This window comes from Cynocephalus volans, chromosome 14, assembly GCF_027409185.1.
Source record: "Cynocephalus volans isolate mCynVol1 chromosome 14, mCynVol1.pri, whole genome shotgun sequence".
Lineage (NCBI taxonomy): Eukaryota > Metazoa > Chordata > Mammalia > Dermoptera > Cynocephalidae > Cynocephalus > Cynocephalus volans.
This window is the reverse complement of record NC_084473.1, coordinates 83534793-83544322: the sequence shown is the minus strand read 5'-3', so window position 1 is coordinate 83544322 and position 9530 is coordinate 83534793.

The window sequence follows — 9530 nt, the reverse complement described above, 5'->3', positions numbered from 1 at the left end:
GCGTGGTGCTGACAACACCAAGTCAAGGGTTAAGATCCCCTTACCGGTCATCTTTTAAAAAAAAATTAAAAAAAAAAAAAAATAACTACCTCTGCGCTTGTCCAGGGCACTGGTCTGCCCTGGTTAGTCAGAATCCAAGGTGAGCTGCAGCTGAGAAAGCCAATTGTCAGGCACATTTCCAAGCTTGCTGGTGGTGGTGCCCATACTTAGTGAGTTTTATTTGTTCTACCTAAAACAACTTATAATGCCCTTGAAGCTCTCAGGAGACATTAAGAGGAAAATGCCCTGCTCTTTTTCCTGAGTACTTCCTGCAGTAAGTTCTTCCCATTTTCTGCTTTACAGCGACCACAGCAGACCTCTGTGAGCGTTTACTCTGAGCCAGAAACTGTCCTAAGAATCCACATGCACTGCCCCATTTCATCCTCACAGTATTCACATGTGTGAACCAGTTTGTATTATCTGAACAAGGTCAAGCAGGACTTAAACTCAGGGCCCTCCGGGTTCAACGCCATGCACTTGACCACTGTGCTGCACCAGTGGAAAAGTGTGATTGTTCTGCATATGTCATCTTATGTGTCATCAGCAACAATATAAAACATTATTATGTTATTTCTGTTTTTATTTGCAGTATTATATTCAACTGGTAGGCTGAAATTTGATCTGACGGCACAACTCTTATAATCCCCAAATTCACTGGACTTGCACTTAAAATGCATTTTTTTGGCAGTTGGCTGGTTAGCTCAGTTGGTTAGAGTGTGGTGTTGGTAACATTGAGGTCCATGGTTCAGATCCCCCTTACTGGCCAGCTGCCAAAAAAAAAAGAATAAAATTATAGTGCTCATTGATTAATATAATACAAACGCTATTAACAGTCAACTTTAACATTTTCCAGTAACAGGTAACAAAAAGCCCATTTGAAATATTTTTAAAAGTCAATATTTAAAGGAAAAGTTACTGCCCACTCCCACATTTTTTTCTGAAAGATGACCGGTAAGGGGATCTTAACCTTTGACTTGGTGTTGTCAGCACCACGCTCTCCAAAGGGAGCTAACCAACCAACCCCATATAGGGATCCAAACCTGTGGCCTTGGTGTTATCAGCACCACACTCTTCCAAGTGAGCCGCGGGCCGGCCCCACATTTTTTTTTTTTTTTATAATATGATGAAAGCCAGGGACTCTTTCTCCAGAAATGTGGATATCTACATGCACAATCATACCTGTACCTTCAAGGAATTCCTAGAGGCCCTGAGTCCCATCCAATGACCCCAATGATAAGAAGTTCTATGGATTTACAAATAGTGAGATCCTTTGTAAAGCAAACCTCCTTCCTCTGATTTGCATTTTATAACTTGCATTTTATAATTTGTATTTTCTCCTTCTCTCTCTCTCCCTGTATACATGCATACATCATGGTATATTCTCTCACGAATTCTCACCCATCACCTTTATTTATCATCAGAGTAGTCTCCCCTTTTTTATATTCTATTTCAAATAAACGTCACCATGAAACCTTAGCTACATCATTTGGCTAAACTCATACTGCTGCTAATGTGCAGACCTTTAATTTTCAAGCCTGTACTTGCCTTTGAACTGATTTGTAGATTTCCTACAATATGCTCAGCATCGCTATAGTTTCGTTTGAGGGAGCAGTCGGGATAGGTTAGACCCCTGCTACAAAAAATAGTCCACTTGTTCACCTAAGAAAAATAGAAATTGTTGACAATATAGTCATCTCTCTGGTTACTATTTGCAGGGGACTTTGGATTTAAAATTTCTTCATACACACTTCACTTACAGCATAATATTTAATTGGCAAGTCAAAATTTGACCAAAAGGCACAACTCTTATCATCACAAAATTCACTGGACTTCCATTGAAAGTTAGGTACTCACTGATGAGCTATAACATGGTATATCCCAGAGAATATGCCATTGTTAAATACCCAAGGTCACTTGAAAAGATGTTCAGATCCCCACACCAGCCAGCTGCCAAAACCAAAATAAATGTAAAATTTGAAAATAATACAAAAAAGTACAACAAAACTAACAATCACCCCAAATCCCATCACTTAGGGAAATCACTGTTTATATTTGGGCTGGCCGGTTAGTTCAGTTGTTTAGAGTACAGTGTCATAACACTGAGTTTTGACCAGGCACACCATGCCAGCGCCTCGGGGCCTACCAGGGGACCTGAGGCATGGAGAAGGGGACCGGACCCCCACACACACAACCAGGCACACCACCAGCACCAAGGAGCATGCCAAAAACATCATCTCCATGTGAGTGGCCCACCACAGCCACCACAATAACCATCGCTGCTGCAAAAGAGGCTAGACGCCACAACCACCACGCAGATGGTCCGCCAGCCGCTAGAGTGCACTGACACAAGGAGAGTCACCAGCAGAGATAAAGAAACGAAGAGCATGTCTCTCTCCACAAAGCCCATTTCAGAGTGACAGAGGAAGTGTCTGTTCTGTGATAATGTTGGGGGACCTGATCATACCTCCCAGCATTGGACAGATGATCTAGGCAACAAATCAACAGAGTAACCATTATTCTTTCAGAAGGAGAGAAGAAATCTAGGGTAATTAGAGGGGGGAGAGGGAGGGAGAGAGGGATGGAGAGAGGTTGGACAAGGGGCATAAAGAATAATTATGATTTGTAACAATATATACGCTAGTAATATTGATTTGATCAACATATCTCAATGTTGAACCCCAAAAATACGTATAATCAATTTTGAGTCAATAAAAATTTAAAAAATAAATAATAAAATAAATCAATAAAAATAAAAATAAATATAAATAAATAAACCCCCTGAGTTGTGGATACCCTTACTGGCCAGTCACAAAAAAAAAAAAAAAAAAAAAAGGAAAAGAAAAGGTGATTATGTGCTGCCTACTCCATGTGTATTATCAATAATCCTCACAACAAGCCTGTAATGTATCAGAACACCAATTTTACAGATGAGGAACTGAGGACCAAAAAATTTAATAACCTTGCCCAAAGTCGCACAGCTAGAAAGTGGCCCATGATTTGTTTGGCTTAAAAGTCCACACTTTTCCACTACCATTGTTTCTGGCTTTGGCTTAAACTTGAATTCAGACCGGTGTTTATAGTTTCCCCACTACAAATGGAAATGTTTGCTTTATCCTGAACAGGGCTGCATTTGTCAAAACTCCTCATATCCTTAAACCTTAAAGCTGATAAAAGGGATACACAAGCAGAACTAGCAGAGAATTTTTTAGGTTAATATCTTTAAAATTGTCACATAATCTGATTTAGAGTAAGTAAGGTAATATTTGTAGAACTTTTTAATTTTTTTTTTTTTTTTAAAAGATGACCGGTAAAGGGATCTTAACCCTTGACTTGGTGTTGTCAGCACCACACTCAGCCAGTGAGCAAACCAGCCATCCCTGTATGGGATCCGAACCCACGGGCTTGGTGTATCAGCACTACACTCTCCTGAGTGAGCCACAGGCCGGCCCCAAGAACTTTTTAAATTTTTTAAACCTAAACATGTCAGAGTCTGAATTAAAAGTGCTGGGCCTACATTTCATATGCCTAAAAAAATTTTGTCCATAAGAATCATTCCAAAATGGATAATTAATTCCAAGATTTTCTGCCAGGAGCCCACTTTTGATCTGTTAGGTAACATAAACCTGTCTCAGAAAATAAAAGCCACGGTACTAAACAGCCACCTGCCTGTACTGACAGACAAGCAAAGTAAGACCTGGCCTTTCGCATAAAGAGATAATTAAACAACTGGACTGTTTCAGTTTGTGTCAAAAGCCACCCTCTTCCTTTGATCTGTACTTCAGCTAGGGTGCATCACAGACCGTAAGGGTCATGGGAGAAGAGTGCAGGGCGAGGGAGAAATTTCATTCCACCTTGAAGTGTGAAGTGTTTGCTTTTCCCCAGACATCTCATGTCACTTCCTCTCCAGTGAAAATCTACCCTCCATATTCCCTAATGAAACTACCCTGACATTCTTTGGCTGCCTTTCCCAAAACTTTAAGAAGCTCAAAACATAGCATTTCTTCCAAGGCTTCCTGTAATAAATATCACAAAATCTGGAGGTTCTGAGACATGCTATGGGTTTTTTGAAAGCCCCAAGTAACCTGGGTTTTGTTTTGTCTTGCTTTGCTTTGTTTAAAGTAGTGAAGTTTCAATTTTTGGGTATCAGAATCTAAATGCAACATCTGTACACTACTGAAAATAATAATCATGATAATACTAAAGTCACAGTATTTTGTTTAAACCCTCAGTTCCAACTTCCCTCTCTTTTCTTTACTCTGTGAATATCACCACAAATTGAAGATTCTGCAGATCTACGTATGCAAAAAGGCCTGTTATCTGACGTGAGAGGCTGAGGGGAAAGGCTGAGGGAGATGATTTCTACTACTTTTTCTAGGCTTAAAGCTTCCTTCTTATCTTTTGTTTCCCTCCCAGGACTTCATACCATTGGCAATGCAGTAAAATTTGAAATTCTCTCTTTATGCATCTTTGTGCCACTGCAAGGCCCTGAGGCGCCATTAGTTTCCAAGCAGAGTGGAGATAAGCCACTAGGGAACAGGAGCACTATCCAAGAATCTGTACTCCACCCTTGTTGATTTGGTTAAGTCAAAAGTACTCTTATTCTAACTTTATCCTAAATCAGAAATGAGCAGAGATGTCACTAGTATCCTCCTAGGATGCAGCAGCCTGTAGACAAAAGCGTCAGTGCTCTAAAACTCAAGCCTTACTATTTCTCACTTTGTACAACTGCAAAATAAATAAAATATTTGCCATTACGATTTGAAGGTGACATTGACTAAAGCAATTAGCTACTCATTGTAGATCTAGATAACCAAAATATGGAGATACTGCTTTTTAATTTGTAGATATGTTTTTGGGAGTGCCTGATAGTGTGATTGGTATTTTCTAATGCCCTGCCAATAGGACCATGCTTTTACTCAGAGTTGAGGCATTTCCTTTTTCAAAGGCAGAGAGGACATGCTGGAATCCTGGCTGCAACAACTTACTGAGTTATGTGGGCTTGCAGGGGCTCCTCCACGTCTCTGGACTTCAGCTGTCATCAATAAATGCAGTGATATTATCCACGTCCAGGGTGGCTATGGCAAGAGGTAAAAAAGCGGACAATGGATCTGGCTACGTGGTCTCCACACTGTTCTGTATTCAGGAAAAGCAGCAGGTTCCTCTGAAGGAAATTTGCTCTTCTTAAGGCCTCCCTCTGCCACTCACTTTAGCCAGAAGCTGGAGGAAGTTGACCTAAAGGGTCAGTTTGGTCATGCCAAGGACACTTACAATGTGTAATCCTGTCCTGTCTTTGAGCATTGACCACACATTGTTTTTGTGGAAATTGAGAAAAATATTTTTTTTCTCTTGTCCTCCAGACTCAGTCACTATCCCTGTCCTCACTAAAATTCTCTGTCAACTGGTAGCTCTGACTAATGAACACCCTGAATTCTAGTGCTCACAAGCCCGACTCAGCACATCTCCTTTTCACAAGCAGTGACCTGGAGCGTGTGGTGATTTTTAAGTTACCTTGTGCTCAGTGCCGTGCAGACCCCAGAGGAGATGAGGAGGAGCCCAATAAATGCTCGCCAAGGAAATAAAAGCTGAAATCCATTTTCATTTTAAGGCCTCCAGATATCAAAGTGTTTCTATGGGTTTATCCAGACGTTGGATGACATAGGGTCAAAATAGATTTCTCTCATTGTAAGAGTTAATTCTCAGAGATTCCAACTGCTCCTTGACACTTTTGACAGAAGCTTATTTTCTTCTTATTTAAGAAAGATTTCAAAACTATGTGCAGTGAAAAAAAAGCTGAAAAGAAATTACTAAAATGTTACCAACAATCGTATTAGATTGGTGGAACTATGTGCGTTAGTTCTATAATATACACATATTAGTTTATAATACTCTATTTTATAAACTTTATGTTGAAAGAAACAATTCACTGATGATCTAAATCAATGTTAAGTACATAAAATATTCAAGCCTCTATTCTGTCTAGTACTTTCTTTCATAGTCTTTCTCATTTTATATTTCTGTAAGTAGTATCTTAATATCAGCTGTAGATTCAACTAACCACAAGTAAAAATAAACCCATTTTTATTGAATATTGAGTGTCTATACTATTTGTGAGATGACAAATGATTATGAGTTACAGGAGGACAAAAGAATGACTTGGACAGAGTTTTGAATGACAGCCAGGGAGATGCTACATCAGAGGTACATACCAGAAACTCTGATATCCCTATTTCTCTTCCTGTCTTTGTTCCTGGATTTGAAACTGCCTGGATGATATTTGGTAGCATGTGAACATCTGCCCAAAGTGATACCTTGAAACAATCTCTGCATTAGTGTCATTTACACAGAAAACTGAGCAGTCACAGAGCTGCAGAAACATGACAGGGAAAGGAACGAATAAGGTTGAGGGAGTTAAGAAAAGCATTGCCAATGTGACTGTTGCTTATTGCACCTGACATTTTACCTGTGTCTCCTCTTCCATCACTGCAAGTTGTCAATTTGTTTGTGGTTAAACAGAGCCCCTTCTCTTGGTGATTTATCTCTTCACACTGCTTGATTTGTACACGGATCACTGCCCACCCTTGGTGAAATGGCCTAGAAGCCTCAACAGGCTTTTAAAAAATAGATAAAATGCTTTAATTGCTGTACAATGCCAGATATTGTCTCTATATCTCTGCATGGCTCCTGTAGGCCTTGGATAAGTTGACAGGGTCCCATTGCTGACCAGAAAGACCTGACTTCCTATGACTTTTAAACCTTTCCAACCTCCCACCTTTCCAGCCTCATCTGCCACTTCCATCCATCCCCACAAATGTCCACACTTCCTTCTTTAGAGGCCACCCGGCTTAAATGCCACCTCCCACAGAAGCCTTCTCTAATTGCCCCAGATTTTCACTGCATTGTCTGTCCATGTGCCTAACCCATGCCCCAAATAGGCTGAGCCTACATTAGAAACCTCCTGATATGGGGGATGCTAAGTGAGTCCTTGCTGCTAAACGTTGAATAAAACTTCATTGAAATTATTCACATATATATTTAATAGCACAAGGGGGGGGGGTCCTTTTTTTTTTTTTTTTTTTTTTAATCTGTAGTGCTTTTGCATTCAGCAATACTCTTTCCTCACATTTGTGGCTCCTTCTCAGTGCCTGCTTTGGTAGGTGGGATATCCCCCATCTCAGCAGCCAGGGAACCAATACTTGAAAATTGTTTTTACCTTTATGAGCTCAGGATGTAGTTTCTCCTCCTCACTGGACATCTGGCAGAAAATAGATTCACCAAATGACCAATTTGCTGAATCAACTCTAGTGCTATAGTAACTCTGGAGAGATAGACTTGTGAAAAGGGAATATTTAGGCTGGGTCTCACAGCAAGGGCAGGATTTTGAGCCATTACATGGGAGAGACAGGAAGGGACATTCCAAGAGAGAGAAACAGTATGAGTCAAAAAAGGGGGAATTATTTTTGCTTGAATTTACAACCTTTCCCCACCCCCACCTGCCAGAAAAAAAAAAAAAAAGGATAACTAGTTTCAAAATAGAGGACTGGCAAATACAGGATACTTTTCCTTAGTTACATATGCTCATATTGTTGCAATTGCATAAATCTTCAAAACCTTTTGTCTTCATTTGATTCAGACTTCGTGTGAATAGCTGCCTTTTCTCCCATTTCTTGTAATGGCTTAGGTTCTGCTGAAGGATGGAGATCTAGCCCTGAAGAATAAATTTACCTCCCTAAGGGCCCAACTTATGGCAATGGAAATCAACTTGAGTTTGATGATAATTGGCTCATGCTGTCATATGGCTGAAAGTGGGAAGGCAAACCCCATTATATTTGCTCAATATTTCTAAAAAAAATAAAAAGATGGCAATACATCCTGCTGTTTTCCACCCATTGGAAAACACTCAGTATTCCTCCAGCGATGACCTGAGAACCTCCTGCATTGGTGGTATGACCATGGTGAGGGTGAAGGGGCAGTGTATGTCATAAACTACAGATTCCAGGACCAGACCTAGGCCTACCATATCAAACTTTTTGGAGGTAAGGCCCAGGCAACTAAATTTTAAAACCTGGTGATTTTTATATTCAGTCAAGTTTAAGAATAAATGCAAATAGAAAAGAACACCAAAAATGAAATGCAGCCTTTGGAAACATTTTATTTTTATAGTGCTCAAGACCAGTCTTCTACTCAGTATATCTATCTTGGTATTCCTTCTTTCCAGGCAGAAGAGCTACTTTAAATGTCTGACATGTAAATACTGGATAAATATCTAAACAACACAGTTAATAGTCAGAGATTGTCAGATTCAGTAAAATGCAACTATGTGTTGTCTATAAGAAACCTGCTCTAAATATAAAGACACAATAAATTCAAAGTAAAAGTACAGTATGGAAAAATATATACCATACTAACACCAAAAGAAAAAAAGCTGGATTGAGTACATTAATATTAAATTAGAATTCAGAGCAAAGACTGTCACAGGGATAAAGAGAGTCACTTCATAACAATGAAAGGGTCAATTCATCAAGAAGACTTAACAACACTAAATGTTTATGCACCTAGCATCAGACCTTCAAAACACATAAAGCAAAAGCTGAGAGAACTATAAGAAGAAATAAGGACTGGCTGGTTAGCTCAGTTACTTAGAGTGCAACCTTATAGTGCAAGGTCATGGTTTCAGATTCCCATACTGGCCAGCCACCAAAAAAAAAAAAAAAAAGAATAGACAAACCAACAGATAAAATTGGAGATTCCAACACTTCTCTCTCAATATTCAATAGAGCAAGTAAAGTCACTAAGGACATAGAAGACTTGATCTATGCAATTGACCAACTTACCCAAATTGGCATTTCTAAAACACTCCATCTAACAGCAGTAGAATACACATTCTTTTCAAATTCACATAGAACATTTACCAAGATAAACCTTGTTATTTTTAAAAACTCAAATTATACAAAGAATCTTCTCTGATCACAATGGAATTAAATTAGAAATCAAATCAAACGTCTGTGGAAAATCCTTAAATATTTGAAAACTAAATAACATACTTTTAAATAACTCAAGGGATAATCAAAGGAATGTTGGAAAGTATTTTAAATTGAAAGTTAAAATGGAGCATCAAAATTTGTGTGATGCAGATAAAGCTTAGAAAGAAATTTGTAACATTAAATATATTAGAAAAGAAGCCTGGCCAGTTAATTCATTTGGTTAGAGCACAGTGTTATAACACCAAGGGCAAGGGTTCAGATCCCTGAACAGGTCAGCCAAAAAAAAAAAAGTAGAAAAGAAAAAAGGTCTCAAGTTAGGGTTGCCAGATTTAGCAAATAAAATACAGGATAGCCAGCTGAATTTGAATTTCAGATAAACAGTAAATATTTTAGTATAAATATGTCCCATGCAATATTTGGGACATACTTATACTAAAAATTATTTGTTATCTGAAATTGAAATTTAACTGAGCATCCTGTATTCTGTTGAGCAACTTATCTAAATCAATA